Genomic DNA, 15,893 nt, shown 5'->3' on the forward strand with positions numbered 1-15,893 from the left:
GCTCTGCATATTTCGAGTAGCTGGCAAATTTCATTTTTTTGGAATTTGGTCCACTGTTTCTTGCACTTTCCAAAATAGAGTCTCAGTTTTTCATGATGATGTTCTACATAGATATGGGTATTCCTAAACTCTGCAATAATGCAACACATGTTCCACAGTGAGCTTAAACTATTTCCAGAATTTTTACCTCTTCTTCCATAGAAAGTGTTTTCCAGTCTCTTTTGGTAGTACCAGCTTTTCCTGTCTTAAACTGTGACAGAAAACAACAGCATGAAAGAAACAACTAACCACAGACTTCTACTACTTAACACAAGGCTACAAACATGCTACACACAAACAAAGTCACAAACACAAATTCTTTGCATGGCAGGTGTTGACTGTCGAGAGTAGCTGTGTCAATTGATATCAACCCCCTTCGGTTGTAGGAACAGTTATACCCATCAGCCACAACGCCGAGTAGTGGTTGGCAGTGGCAGGATACAAATCACGATTTCTTCCGACTTAAGATTTGCTGGGTAGAGCATCCTGGTATCAAGAAAGTAAACGGTGTAATGTATGTAAACACTACTTGAAGGTCTATGCAGTGTCTGCATCATTTTATGTCAATCACACCAGTTTTTTTCTTCCACGAATACTGTTTCCTAAAATGTAAATCGCAAGAAAATTACTGATATGTTAATTAACGGAAAAATGGGTGTGAATTAACACTGTGATCATAGGACATTTGACAGGAGCAGTGTTAAAAATGTTGTAAACGGCGGGAAAATGTTAATTACGGGAATGTAAATGTTGGGTTGTACTGTAGTAAGAAATATGTTTTCTAATAAGTAAAATGTTATAAAGCACTATAGAGCAGGCAGGGGCCACTGAATGATTCTTGTGAAGTACTAAACGATGAATGGAGATTTGCCGTGGTGGAGTGATTAGTGAGAGGGAATTTTAACAGTTGTATACTGTATTTTACAAGGAGGTAAGTGGTTGTTAATTTGGGAGAATAGGAGGTTTGATCTGTAAATTGTAAGTGGCAATTCTGGAAGAATTTCTGGCCACAGATGATCGATGAGACAGAGGGTTAAAGATGCAGGCTAAATTTACAATCTTTGAACCTTATGATTTAAGCTGTTTGGTACTTAGAAAGAAAATTGTAAATACTGTACATTTTTTCCATGTATGCTGATTTTTGTTTGCAGACTGATCTAGGGTAGAGATCTGAGGCCAGAGCTATTCTACAAAGGAGCTATTGTAGTGCAATCACTTTTTTTCTTGGGGGGGGGGGGGGGGGGGGCTTATTGTGGAAAACAGCAGCTCCAGCGCAGAAGCTGAAGAAGCAATAAGCAGCCAGCGGGCATCAAGGCATCGGCATGATGGTTGCAGCAATAGAACTGTTTGTATACTGCGAGAAAGGCCAGGTCAAGCACCACAATCCTGTTGACACAGCAGATTCCAAATATGGCTGAAAGCAGTACATCGGCATATTATGTGTACTTCTAACCAGTGTAAATAGCCATCAGTTCTAGTAGTGGTATTTGTTGTCTGGCAGCACCTACTATGACAAGAGCTTTTAGTCAACAAGGCTTTTGTCGGAAATAGCCCCCCCCCACCCCACCCCCCCCCATACACATACACACACACACGCACACACACACACGCACGCACGCGCACACACACGCGCACACACACACACACACACACACACACACACACACACACACACACACACACACACACACACTCATGCCTTGTTGGCTAAAAGCTCACACTCTGACTCCTTTTTTTTCTATCTGTGACTCAGCATCTTCCCTATATGATGTGTGGCAGCCATCCTTTTCATAATATGTGCTTTTCAATAGGTTAATTTGATTCTTATGTGTTGGAATTTAGAATCGATGCCTCTGCTACATATTTATCTTTGCCACAGTTGCTATGGATGCTTTTATAGATGTTCCTATTAACATGGTTGTGTTTTGCCTACCCTTCTGTTACGTTCGTTCTGTGCGTGTTAATAAAAGCATTTGTGTTCACTTTTAAAACGTAACCGCATGTTTATTTCAAGTTCAATAACAACATTATGTTATTTTTCTATTGTGAATTTAATCTATTTATGTATCTTCTCAGTTTTGGCATGTATTTGGCAGTGATTTTTGTTTGTGATTCATCTACTAAGCAGAGGATATCACTTGTGCATCAGAACCTGTATGTGTTGTATTCCTTGTAAAACAATCTGCTTTACAAAGTTTAAAAAAATATTTGCTTATGCCCTTGAATCACAAACCACACAACTCACAAAACCAAGCACCACTTTGACACATGCTTCATAGGCTCAACAGTGTAGGGCGGAGGGTGGAGGGGTGGGAGGGGGGGGAGGAGGAGTGGAGTGTGAGAATTTTGCTTATGTGAATGTGTGTTCTACTTTACAAGAAGCCCTTGTGACCAAAAACTAAACTGTATAGCAGTCTTTTTGTTATGCCTGCAACCCAAGACCTCCTGTATATTGTGAATTTAATCTATTCCATAATATTTTTGTTCTTATAAAAAAAAAAAGATAATAAATCTGCAGGTAGCACAAGACCAGTACTTGTGTTCCACAGCCGGCCGGAGTGGCCGAGCGGTTCTAGTCGCTACAGTCTGGAACCACGCGACAGCTACGATCGCAGGTTCGAATCTTGCTTCAGGCATGGATGTGTTCGATGTCCTTAGGTTAGTTAGGTTTAAGTAGTTCTAAGTTCTAGGGGACTGATTACCTTAGAAGTTAAGTCCCATTGTGCACAGAGCCATTTGAACCATTTCTTTGTGTTCCACAGCAGTTAGCTTTTAAAATACAAAAGCCAGAAAGCAAAAAGATTGTGACATAAAATTGTTTCGATGTGTTATAAGTGAAGTGACAATGCAATGTCTAATCTATGGCCATATTGGCAGTTTTTTTGGATGGAAAAACGAACAACTGCAAGTACAGAGTGTATACGCGGACAAGGAAAAAAAATTCCCGGATTTCTCAGTCACAAATAAACTTTCTCCCGGGTAAAAACACGCTTTTTCCGTCCTAAGTAACAGTATATTTTCCCTCGGAGCTGCAAAAAACGTATCAATCCTTTGAATGGTTATGGTTATGGTTTTGGACACGCGTGTAGAGGTTTCCGGCACATTATAAAACGAAACTCAGGGAAAAAAGACACGTTTTGGAAATATATTTGATTTGCAACAACATGTATGCTGTGCGTATTTTCGTATTACGAAAGTATACATCGGAATTCCACCAAATACCGCATGTTACTTTCCGAATCACTGAAATCGAGATTGCGATGTGCTTTTGTAAGCAAGTCATAGCTCATGTCACGTGATCTCGCCAGCTGACAGCGAATATTTGGAGCATAGGGCGCGTGATGTAGTCAGCCAATAAGAACACCATTGTTAAGTAGTGGTAACACACAAGTTAATGGTTTAAATTGGTATACACCGTGTTGCTACAAGAAAAGCAAAGCTATCACATATAATAATGGTCTCTAAGGTTAATAAGCTGCAAGAGAAGCTAATTCGCATATAATGTTGATTTTTTGCGCGTGTTACACTTTAAGGTATATCACACAAATGTGCCAGTAAAATTTTTAATAATGACATAAATGTCTGATCTTCAGGGTTCGAAATTCTTCTAAATGGCTCGTTATCAAAGAGTTGATTTTTAAATGAGACTCAGACGCTCTGTAATTTAAGAAATTCATGGTACATTCTCGCGCATAGCCCAACTTACGTTAAAGGATGTTTACTTTGAAAGTAACGCTTTTCAAACCAGCATTTCCAATATTTTCCCGCGACCTGTTAGAAATTGGTTCGTTTCAGCAGTTGGCATAGAGCGCCAGGTAACAGGCGACACCGCGCTTGCGCAGCTACCAAGACGTAGGAAGCCAGTATGGACGTACATGTAAAACATTGAAAGATCTTACATTCTGTTGTAAAAGCAGCAAGGCGTCACAGGGTACTCCAAGAGCATCAGAATTTCGTGAACCATACTAAAATGTGCACATTCAAACTGCAACTTAAAGTACACATTCGTATGTCCATATTTCCAATGAAGTATACTTCGACCTGATGATAAGCTTTTCAGTGTGGTTTTCGTCGTGAAATTTTCTTGGAGCACCAGTACTGTATTACATCATGTTTGGTTCTTTATTATGGCATACTGCCATACGTGCTAGAAGATGAAAACGTGCACTTGAAACACAGCGAACAGTTGAAATTACCCAGTACTGTGGAATTAAAAATTTCGTTTCAAATACATTGACTGCCTCTGCGGAAAAGGTTAATAAAAGCCCAATTTCTTTAGCAAACATACAAAAATAAAACTTCATTGTCCGCAAGGCGATTAATGCTTGACTGTCCGAAATGTGCAAATAAAATCTGAAACTAATTAAATATTTAAGCCTTTCGTAATTATGTGAATTATTATAATTCACTTGATACCTCCCGGCCACAGATATCCGTTTTGTTTTCATTTGACATAAGAATAAAAGAAGGGGAACAGCAAAATTACCAACCGTAAACACGGGTCGCATGGAGACTACTCACTATAACTCAGGCTGCTCTGCACATCAGCCCCGGATCTACGATATTTGCGAACCGGGTCAATATTAAAAAAAAAAAAAAAAAAAAAAAATTCGAAAAATATGTGCATCTTGTAGGGCACATCATTCTGAAAAGTTTGAAACATAAAACATATGTGTTGACTTGTTATTTGGTCTTGAGTGTGCCAGAGTGCAGTGCCACGCCTCTTCATACAGCATTCTTCTATCGCACGTCACTGTATGTCGCGCTGTGGAATTGGAAGGTGTATATTTTGTAAGCGATGCCATCAAACTATATTAAGGACAGTGGGAATTGAAATGTCCTGTGGTGCCTCTCCTGCTCCCAGTCGGCCGGTTTGGCAGCCTACCCCTCTTTATTATTATTATTATTATTATTATTTTTAAATCTCACCATTAATAGCGGATGCGATTATTTGTAATCGGGAGTTCATGAAATCTTCAAAAAATTTGCACTCTTTATTGTCTGTTAGCTGATAACTTGCCGTTTTGTGTGACATAAAATTAAATACAGGATACATAAATCCAATATAGGCAAGAGACAAGCAAGAAAGTACACACTTCTTCAGTCCTTACCTCCTAGCATTTATCTATTACTTCACCAAAGTTCGTCAAACGTTTTGCTACATGAAAAATCGAAATTTCGTTATCTGATACTGAAAAAGCTGCTAACACTATTAATACCCAAGACTGGCGTGGTTTCTCGATCTGATTACGTCTGTTTTGTCACTGTATGCTAGATAAAACAAAATAGGCCTTTCTAATATTGCAGCAGTTTTGTAACACACACCAAATAAGCACGACTGTATTGGCACAAATGGTCATTTTTATAACACGACAGAATATAATTCACGAAGTAACAATATCAAATGCCTATTAGGCCTACTACAAGCAAAAAGCTTTATGTTAGGAAATAGTTTCACATTTAATTCGTACGCACCAGGTTCTCAAGCATGAGATCGAAAAGTGGTATTACGAAATTGTATATAAATTTGGAATCGTCTTATTCTTCCATAATTTGTGTGGTGTCCCCGTTTCTTCTGCTTCCTCGTTCTAACAATCAATCTTGTCATGACCAATTCTGTAGCTATTCCTGCCACTGTGAAAATTTGTTTGCCGATTAACTTCACTAACCCTGCCAGAATCAATGGTTTAGTTAACCCGTGATTATTCTGCGGTGAAGCGTTGTTACATATTCGTACAAAACTTATTCTGCGTTACTTCCGAAATAGAACTTAGGCGGTTGCTAGCCGGGGACTGTACAACTGGTCCTTACTAGTGTAGCGATCTGGCCAAAAATTTTCTGTCAACATTTCATTTTCCGGGATACAACGAGACGATAATACGTAATCTTTCTCACTTGTTATTCCTGTAGTCGTTTAGTTCCATTCTGGTAGACTGGATCTATGGATTTCGCTAGTAATTATAACAACGCTGGTCAATCGAAAACCAAACAAAGTACATAATACGACAGCGATTGGCATTCATCCGTTTGGCTTTACCCCGCACAGCTCATATAGCCCCATCCCCTTTTGTGTGCGGAAATTTTATTTCTAGATGCGACGAGGATTCTCCTGACAGAGACATCACGTACACTATGCACGCATTCAAAAATCAACTTATGATTCATTCAGAAATGAACTTAAAATGTATTCAAAAATGTTCAAAAACCAACAAGGATGCGTTTCAAAATCATATAAATGATCGATAGATCAACGTGCGCTGGATGCTAGGCGCTTTGTGAAACAAGTTTTTTTTTGCGCTCGAGAATATGAATTTGGTGGCCCCTTTTCCTGGCAGCATCTAGCCGCTTGCTGCCACTGCTTGCACAGCTAACAGCCACATTCCTGTACGGCGTAGGCAGAAGCGGGAGGATCTACTACTAAAACGCGACTCAACTGCGCATGCGCACGAGCATGAACCCGCTCGTAACTGCTGACACGAATCCAATGTAAACAGTTGTGACTTCACGCTCATCGGAGGGAATTTGTTGTTATGAAGTACTGCATAGTCTTAGTAAAGCCTTTGACACATTTGCTTTGGCAGACGCTTGCATGAGGACCATGTGTCGTTGTTGTATATGGCGCATTTCCTTTGCAATTTAAGTTATTTTCCTTTTTTTCCCTCTCGTTTATGTTTTATTGTTGAAGTATTATTCTGCAGTAGCGGGATAGTAATATCCTCTGTTAGAGTAACGCTTCTTGCCAGTCAAAATTACAAAAAATTAACTGAAAACTAAAACAATGAAAAATTCCCGGGTTTTTCTCTGTTTCCTCCCGGATGCAAAAATTCCCGGGTTTTTCCCGGATCTGACGGTTGTCCCGGGTCGTATACACCCTGAAGTATGTATTTATTAATATAATAATTACGAAATGAACTATTTCCTAATCTGTAAGTACTGGATATAAGAACAAAACTGTATTATTTAAGATTATATCAACTAAAATGCCTTAAATTAATGTATGTAAATCACCAAGAGCAACAAGATGCACTGGAAGAACAAATGAGCAGCTTGCAGAGCTTGGCATGACGGCCAAAAATTTTGTAACATGGCATTGGGGCAAGTATCCTCCCTGGTTAGTATAGGTGCTAAGTGTGTTTTTAAATCTAACAAAGTACACGAAATTCTGAACATCAAATTTTATTTTTAAACACTGCTTTTTCAAGAGGCAGAGAAATTCAGTAATTACTTACACCGATGGGTCTAAACTGGGCCTTACTGTCATCTGCCCAGTAGTTTCTCACGGCTATCTCTAGGGATGTATTTCCACACAAAGATGTTCTTTGATATAAAGCTATAAGCAATCAAAGACATTGTAGCAGATGAGATGCAATCAGTTTTGTTTGTTTTACTTTAGAGTGCAAAAAAAAAAAAAAAAAAGAAAAGAAGAGAAACTGGGGTCTACGTGCCCAAGTCAAAACCACAGGACACAAACACAGAGAGGAGTTAAACAACTATATGTTAGTCCCAATGGACAGAACAGGGGACAGCTAAAAACAAGGACGTGAAAAAGGACTAAAAATCACCATACAGGAATGGAGGTCCAAAACTAAAAATTAAATGGCCTTCGCCATATTGATTCAGCTGATAAAACGTAAAATGCAGTCGACAGCCTGCGCGTCATTCGCTAAAACGGCTGATAAAGCAGGCGGCAAACCAAAGCTGGAACGTAAATGGTTAAAAAAAAAATGGGCATTCCAGCAGGAAGTGGCAGACAGTTTAAAATTTGGGTGCAATGTGTACAAAGTGTTGGGGTAGCGCCACTTAGCAAATGACAATGGTTAAAAGGGCAGTGCTCAGTATGCAGTCAAGTTAAAATAATCTACCAGTGGGAGCGCTGAGAAGCAGTCGCCAAAAGCTGGGAGAGGCTCAATAAGTTGAAGCTTATTCCTGTGAAGGGAGGACCATTGGCGATGCCAAAGGGACATCAACTTCTGACAGACGGCAACACAGAGATCATCAGAGGGAATGTAGGTACTCGCGGGCTGAGGTACGACGACTGCAGCCTTGGCAGCAGCCTCGTCCACCAAGAGTGGGCAAGTGACAGTTTTCCTGGACCTGCTGCACTAAGGGATGAGGGGTGTACAGCGCACATAGACTTTGAAGGGCGCTGAGTGAGTCTGAGCAGAGGACACAATTAGAAAGGCTGTGTCGCTGGAGGTACTCCGTGGCCTGATACAAGGTGAAGGGCTCAGCTGTCAATACTGAGGAGTGTGCCGGAATCTGATATCAAATGACATGGGTGCCAATAACGAAGGCACACCTGACCCCACGGTCAGCCCATGAGCCATCAGTGTATACAAAGGTACTACCGCTAAGTTCCATCTGAAGGTCATGAAACTGAAGGTTATAGACCGAGGCTGCAATAGTATCCTTAGGAAGTGAATGAAGGCCAAGGTTAACTTGGGCCACTTCACGAAACCAAGGTGGTTAAGGGTTCACACCCACTGGGAAAGCTGCAGGTAGTGTGAAGTTAAGCCACTGTAGCAAGTGGTAAAAGCAGACTCCAGGAGGTAACAGAGAAGAGCGACGAGCCCCACACTGATGATCAAAGGAATCATCAAAGAAGGAGGCATAGGAGGGGTGGCTGCGCATGGCTGACAAACGACATGCGTACCTGCTGAGGAGAAAGTCATGGCAGTAGGATAGTGGTAGTTCAGCATACAGGCTCTCAACTGGGCTGGTGTAAAAGGCGCCCGTGGCCGAAAAAATGCGATGATGGTGGTTAGTGTGGAGATGGCGTAAGAGGGATGAGTGTGCAGATGCATAAACAAAGCCCTCATAGTCAAGTTTCAAATAGACTAGGGACTGGTGCAGACAGTGCAGGGCAGTTCGACTGGCACCCCACACAGTACCATTGAGGACATGTAGGAGATTGAGGGACCACATACATCGGGCTGCCAGGTAGGGCACATGGGTGGACTGAGAGAGTTTCCTATCAAGCATGAGCCCTAGAAATTTAGTAGTTTCAATGAACGGAAGGGCAACAGGCCCAAGATGTAGAGGTGGTTGGAGAAACCATTTGCGCCAGAAATTCATGCAGACAGTTTTGTCAGTGGAAAAGCGAAAGCCACTGTCGATGCTCCAGGAGTAAAGACGACCAAGACAGCGCTGAAAATGCCGCTCAGTGAGACAGGTCCATGGAGAACTGCAATAGATGGCAAAATCGTCAACAAAAAGAGGGCTGGAAATGCCTGGTGGGAGACAGGCCATTATAGGGTTAATGGCGATAACAAAGAGGACGACGCTCAGGACAGAACCCTGAGGCACACCATTTTCCTGGATAAAGGTGTCTGACAAAGCAGAACCCACACGCACCTTGAAAACTTGGTCTCGTAAAAATGACTGGAGAAAAAAAAAAAGACAGGTGACCACAGAAGCCCCACATGCAAAGAGTACAGAGGAAACCAGTTCTCCAGCAGGTGTCTAAGCCTTCCCCAAATCGAAAAACACAGCCACAGTCCACAGTCTGGGATTTCCGCAGAAAACTATTCATGACATGGATGGACACAGTAACGAGATGATAAACTGCAGAACGCCGCTCTCAAAACCCACACTGTGCATTCGTCAGTAAACTGCGTGACTCGAGGCACCACATCAACTGTGCATGAATCATATGTTCCATCACCTTGCAAACACAGCTGGTAAGAGAGATGGGGCGGTAGCTAGAAGGAAGGTTTTTGTCCTTACTGGGCTTAGGTATGGGTATGACAGTTGCTTCACATCAGCATCCAGGAAATGTGCCCCCTGCCCAGATGCATGCGGTTGTATGTGTTAAGCAGAAAGTGCTTGTTTGCAAGAGAAAGGTGCTGCAACATCTGAATGTGGATGGTGTCTGGCCCTAGGGTGGAGGATCAGGATGAACTGAGAGCATGATCTAGCTCCCACATAGTAAAGGCAGCATTGTAACACTCATGATTCAGAGAAGAGAAGTGTATCGCCCGAGCCACCTCCGCTCGTTTACGATGGAGGAAGGCATGCTGATAGTGGAAAGAGCTCTAAACTTCCGCAAAATGGTGACCCAAGGTGTTGGAGAAAGCAATAGGGTCCACGATGACATCATCAGCGACTATCAGGCTGGAAATTGGGGAGTGAATCTTTGTTCCAGTGAGCCGTCAGAGGTTGGCCCACGCGACAGAGGAAGGTGTGAAACTAGTGAATGAAAGCCAATTAGCTCTTTTGCTATCTCTAAGAACATGACGACACTGTGCACACATCCGTTTATAATGAATGCAGTTCGCCAGCAAAGGGCGGCAGTTAAAAATGCAAAGAGCTCGTCTACGTGTGTGAACTGCATTGCGGCAGTCCACCAAGGGACTGAACATTCTGCAGCAGTAAGGATAACGTTTGTGAGATATTCGACCTGGTCATCACAACTGGGCAAATCTTGTTCTTTGAAGGTCGCCAGGGAGGATTAAAGCTGCCAGTCAGCTTTAGGAAGCTGCTATTTAGGCATGCACACAGATGAGGTAGGAGTCAGCAAATGAATAGCACACGGGAATTGGTTGCTTGAGTAGGTGTCAGAAAGAACGGTCCACTCGAGGTGATGGGCAAGCTGGGCACTGTAGAAGGATAGCTCCAAATGGGAATAGGTGTGCGAGGAGTCAGAAAGGAAAGTGGGTGCCTCAGAGTTAAGGCAGAAGAGGTTAAGTGGGTTAAGAAGGTCAGCCAAGAGGGCACCTCTCTGGCAGGTCCTAGGAGAACCCCAAAGGCGGAGATGCACATTAAAGTCACTGATTAGTAAAAATGGGAGAGGTAGCTGCCCAGTAAGTTGAAGGAAGTCTGCCCTGGTGACAGCGAATGATGGAGGGACGTATATAGTACAGAGGGAAGAAGTCAGGTTGGGAAGGAAAAGACGAACTGCAACAGCTTGAAGATTGGTAGTCCATGCCAGCCTCAGGGGGAAAAAGTCAAAATAAATCAGTAAGAAATGAAAAAGCTCAAAGTGGTCGTTAAGGCGCAATTTAGTTTCCTGAAGGCAGAGTACAAGGGGACGGTGCAATGCTAAAAGCAGCCGTAAATCCTCTTTGTAGGACCAAAGGCCGCAAATGTTCCATTGGACGAGAGTCATGATGAGATGTAGGGGTGTAACCTCGGCGGCTGCCGATTGACAGCTGGGGAAGAGGTGCTACTACAGGGTACAGAAGCAGGAGGGTCTTGTTCCATGGGGTCCACAGAAGCTTCAGTTTGCTTGTGCGGTTGGTCTGTAGAGTCCAATGCCGAAAAACAGTTGTTTGTATGCACCGGTGAGATGGAGGATGGATGGGCTAAGGTACCAAGTGCTGACACCATCAAAGCGGATCTTCGAGTTGGCAAAGGCGAAGACCGTTTGCCCTTGGTGGGTTTCTTCAAGCCCTTCCGGTTACATGAGGACTCGGGTGTTGTTTGGCTGGAGGAAGTCTTCACGGGAGTACTCCTTCTGCCCTTTCCAGCCTACCGGTTCTGTAGCTGGTGGTTTTGCCCCTTGAGACTAGAGCTTTGACAGTGTGTTGCACAGCTCGACGGGGGTGGCGATGCTACCTTCACACTGGGCGATTTCACAACCTCAAAGCTGAATTGGATGTCGCATGTCTGCATGGTCATGTCCTTCATGGAGCGAGGGGTAACAGGAATGGAACTATAGGTGTCAAATGGGAGAACGCAGGGTTTGTGACTCAACTTGCGAGCAACTGGATAAGGCACCTTTTCCTTTAACCAGATCTCTTGAACAGCCCACTCATCAAGATACACTGGACACTCCCGAGAGAAGGCAGCATGGCCGCCATTGCAGTTCATGAAGTAGGGAGGAGGAGGTGGACAATGGCCCTCATGTGTATCCCTACCATAGGTGAAACATTTGGCTGGGTGTTGACAAGACGTTCAAGTGTGGTTGAAATGATGACACTGGTAGCAGCACATCGGGCTTGGAATGTATGGCCAGGCAGTCACAATTTCATAGCCTGCTTTGAGATTGGACGGAAGTACTACTCGATCAAAGGCGAGAAAGAGAGTGTAGGTGGGCACTAAGGAGGAATCTGCCTTTTTCATTATACGATGAACGGCAATGATACCCTGATCAGGGAGGTAAGATTGTATTTCGGCCTCAGTTAAGCCATTGAACATCCTGGTGTAAATTACACCATAGGGAGAATTTTAGAGTCCTATGGGCCTCAACACGAACAGGGTAACCGTGAAGAAGCGAGGCAGCAAGCAGTTCTTGAGAATCAGAAGTGGTCTCCAATAGCAAAGTGCCATTCCATAAACAAATGCAGGATTTCACAGGGCCAACAATGGCATCTACCCATTTCTGAATAATAAACAGATTTAAGATGGTGACGGGCTGACCGTCTTCAGTATGTGAGACCATGAGGAACAATGGTGCAGTGGGAAGGGTCTTTGAACCATTAGCCTCATTGCATTTACATTTTGTAGATGTCGAGTGGGAAGATGATTGGCTCATCGCGAGGAAATCCCCCACGATTGCCAGCGTCACCGATGGCGTGCTCTTTCCAACTGGGGCACCTGCCTTAGGTGACTATTCACACCTCCCGAACAACTGACGGATGAACCAATCGGCAATTTGGGAAGGTTACAGCTCAGACAATCACCCCTCCCTGGCCTGGCCTGGCCTGTACCATGGGGTATGTGTGAACCCTACCTGTCAACCCGGGGCTGGGAATTGTGTTACCTAGTCACCTGTTATGCTTCAGACATGTGGGCCGGACTTGAGGACCGCATGAGGAGGAAGAAGAAAACAATAGGATCCTCAAACGCTGAAGCAGAGGAACAAGAGGGGAAGGGAAACCAAGAAAAAAAAAAAGAGAATGAAAAACAAAGGTGAGACTGTTCGCACATCAGCGACAGAATGCAGTACATTCCCAATAATACCCCATACATGTTGCCCAAGGGAGAGAAAAAAGAATAGCAAGAGGATAGACATGCAGCACAGAATGGAAAAAAAAAAATTGTGACGAAGGCTGGGGCCCTGTGGTGGGAGGATGCAATCAGTAGAATAACTTTAGACTATAGGAACTCGCACCAGATATTCAGCAAATGTACTCGACAGACAAAGTGGCCCGAAATGTACAAGACACACTTCACATACTATAACATCAAAGTTAGGAAGTATTATTACGGGTACCAGACCATGTGGAAATCTTGAGAAATAAGCAAGATGACTTGATAGCAAGGAGTGCATGATAGGAAAGTTATGTACTAACCTATGCTGTCCCATGAGTGCTGCTGTTACCTAATTGTTGTGGAGAAGAACTGCCTGTCAGTGGGAAGAAGTGTCGCTAGTGGTACATAACAACAACAATAACAAGGCTGTAGCTTTGCCATGGCAAACATTGTTCCAGTCAAAGTGGCTTCAACGCGACTTGGAACAGGGCATTGTCCTTGTGCCAAATCTTATCTGATTGCATTTTATATTCTGACGAGAGGATAGCAATATTCTTATCATGATTTGACCACTTTTTTAAACAATAAGAGGAGTGTGGAAAAGGTTTCATGCATAGACACTGTTTAGTCACTGATCAAGCCAGCCATGATTGAATCAGTTTCGGACCTTTGGGTTGTGCAAATTTCTTTTCTAATATATATATTTAAATGTAGACTCAGGTTTTTATTTAAGTACTCTTATATCGACATATTAAACTGTTACCCAACATTTTCTTGTTCTCGTTGGCCCTTGTCCTGCTTTTATTAGTGGTACACCTGTCACATGTACCAAGGAATAGTTTTTAGCAGTTTCTTCAGCTAACTCTCAACGAACATGTAAGAACTTTGATGATGTGTGAGGGTCATGTCAATATTTGTTGCAAATAAAACCAACATTCTTTCAAGTATTATGTAATTTAGCTCACATTTGGCTATATTGGCTCTTGACTATATTTTTGTTTACAGGAGATGAATGGAATCTTTTTCTCTTGATGATTCAAGCAAGAAACGTCCCTCTCATACTCTTAACACATTTTCTGTTATAGTTCTTTCTAATGTGTTGCAGGTTCCGCAAAAGTGTACACAACAGAGTGGTTGAAAAGATAGCTGCTGAATTGTAGAAGAAATGGTCTTATTGTCATCTCAGAGCTACAAAATAAAGAGACTTTCAGTTTATTGTAAAAAAATATAGATGGGAGTAAAGTTAGTTATCTAGAGGAAGTAATAGCCACAAAAGGTTCTAGAAACTATCTACATGTAATATTGCAATTAATAAAACAAAACATGTAGCAATTTCCACAGATACAAAAGCCATGCAGAAAATAATTCCACACACTCAATCCTCATTTGACAACAATGATGCAAATGTAAAATTGTTTGAATTCTCTGAATTTTCCTGACTTTAGACACAAAATTTGTTTCCTCCAACAGGGTAGGTGCGGCAGGGTTTCAAAATGGCATCTGTAAATGTCATATTTTAACACAGAGTGTCGCCATCGAATATTCACTGTGGAAAATCTTGAAACGTTTGTGTGAAATCCGTGGAGCATCTGAAGTCAATAGTAGTACGGTTTGTTTGTTGCTGGGCATAATTTGCAGCAAGTGTGAAAACCTTCATGGCTATTCCACCTGATATGGTGCATTGTGCTAATGTCCTCACTCATGGGTATCAGTGCATTATGACTTTGCAAGCACCACTGCTTCTGTCAATCAGCAAAGGATACTCAAAACTATGTGCTTACAGTGGAACCCAAATCTCAGAGAAAAATATTTATTCTGGTTGTTTGCAACATTTTGTATCTTAGAGGGAGGCTTTGCCTTGGATTGTGAACGGTGATGAATCATGGGTTCATTTTGAGCCTGAAATAAAAAGGCAATTGATGGAATGGCGTCATCCTTAAGCTCCACAGAAGAAAAAATTCAAAGCAACTGATTTCATCATTAAGATCATGATTGTAAGAGTGTGATTATCATTCCTGTGATATCAAAATGCAGTATCATTAATTCAGAGGCAAACATGAATACAGCAACACCACTCGTGAAGCATTTCCATATCAACTCAGGGGATGTTTTGATTCAACACTATAATGCTTGGCGTGACAGAAGTTTGAAGACTTCTGAACAAATCACAAAACAGGGTTGGACTGTTTTACTGCATCCTCTCTACAGCTTTGACTTAGCTCTACTGAACTGCCACCTATTTGGGCTGTTAAAAGATAACATTTGTGGTCAACATTTTGAGCATGAGGAGAAAATTATTTGCAAAAGTGACCAGAATAAGGGCTGGTACCAAAAGGGCATAAACACCCTTGTGCCTTGCTGGAGAAAGGCCATAGAACTGGAAGGAGGTTATGTGGAAAGATAGTGTGTAGATGAAAGTCTTTCATGCACGTAATTTTGATTGTGTGGAGTAACAGTTTCAGGGGAAAATCTGGGGCATTACTTTCTGGGAAACTCTCTTTATCTTTCATCTGCTGTCAGTAGGTTGAGGGGGGGGGGGGGGGGGGGAGGGGGGTAGAAAAATGTGTAGGAACTTTATTGACACATATATTAATTGATGCAAAGGATGAACAGAAGTGTGAAAGTTATAATTCTGATAAATTAGTCATTGCAAAGCTACAACTGGGATGAGAAAGTACAAAACTGGTAAGGATATGGAAAGAAATTAACTACATCCTTTTCAAAGGAACCATCCTGTCAACATAGTTGATACATGCAAAATCTAGACTGGGATTTGAGCCCCAGTACTTAACCGCTCAATCTCCTTGCTTAGGTCCTTCGTAACAAGGCAAAGGCATCAAATAAACGTCAAACAGTAAAGGTAAAACGTACATAGAAAAGAAGAGATTTTCCAATTTAGACTACCATCTCTCATTTTTTGGTTAATGCTTACCAGCAGC

The sequence above is a fragment of the Schistocerca gregaria genome, chromosome 1, assembly GCF_023897955.1.
Source record: "Schistocerca gregaria isolate iqSchGreg1 chromosome 1, iqSchGreg1.2, whole genome shotgun sequence".
NCBI classification, from domain to species: Eukaryota; Metazoa; Arthropoda; class Insecta; order Orthoptera; family Acrididae; genus Schistocerca; species Schistocerca gregaria.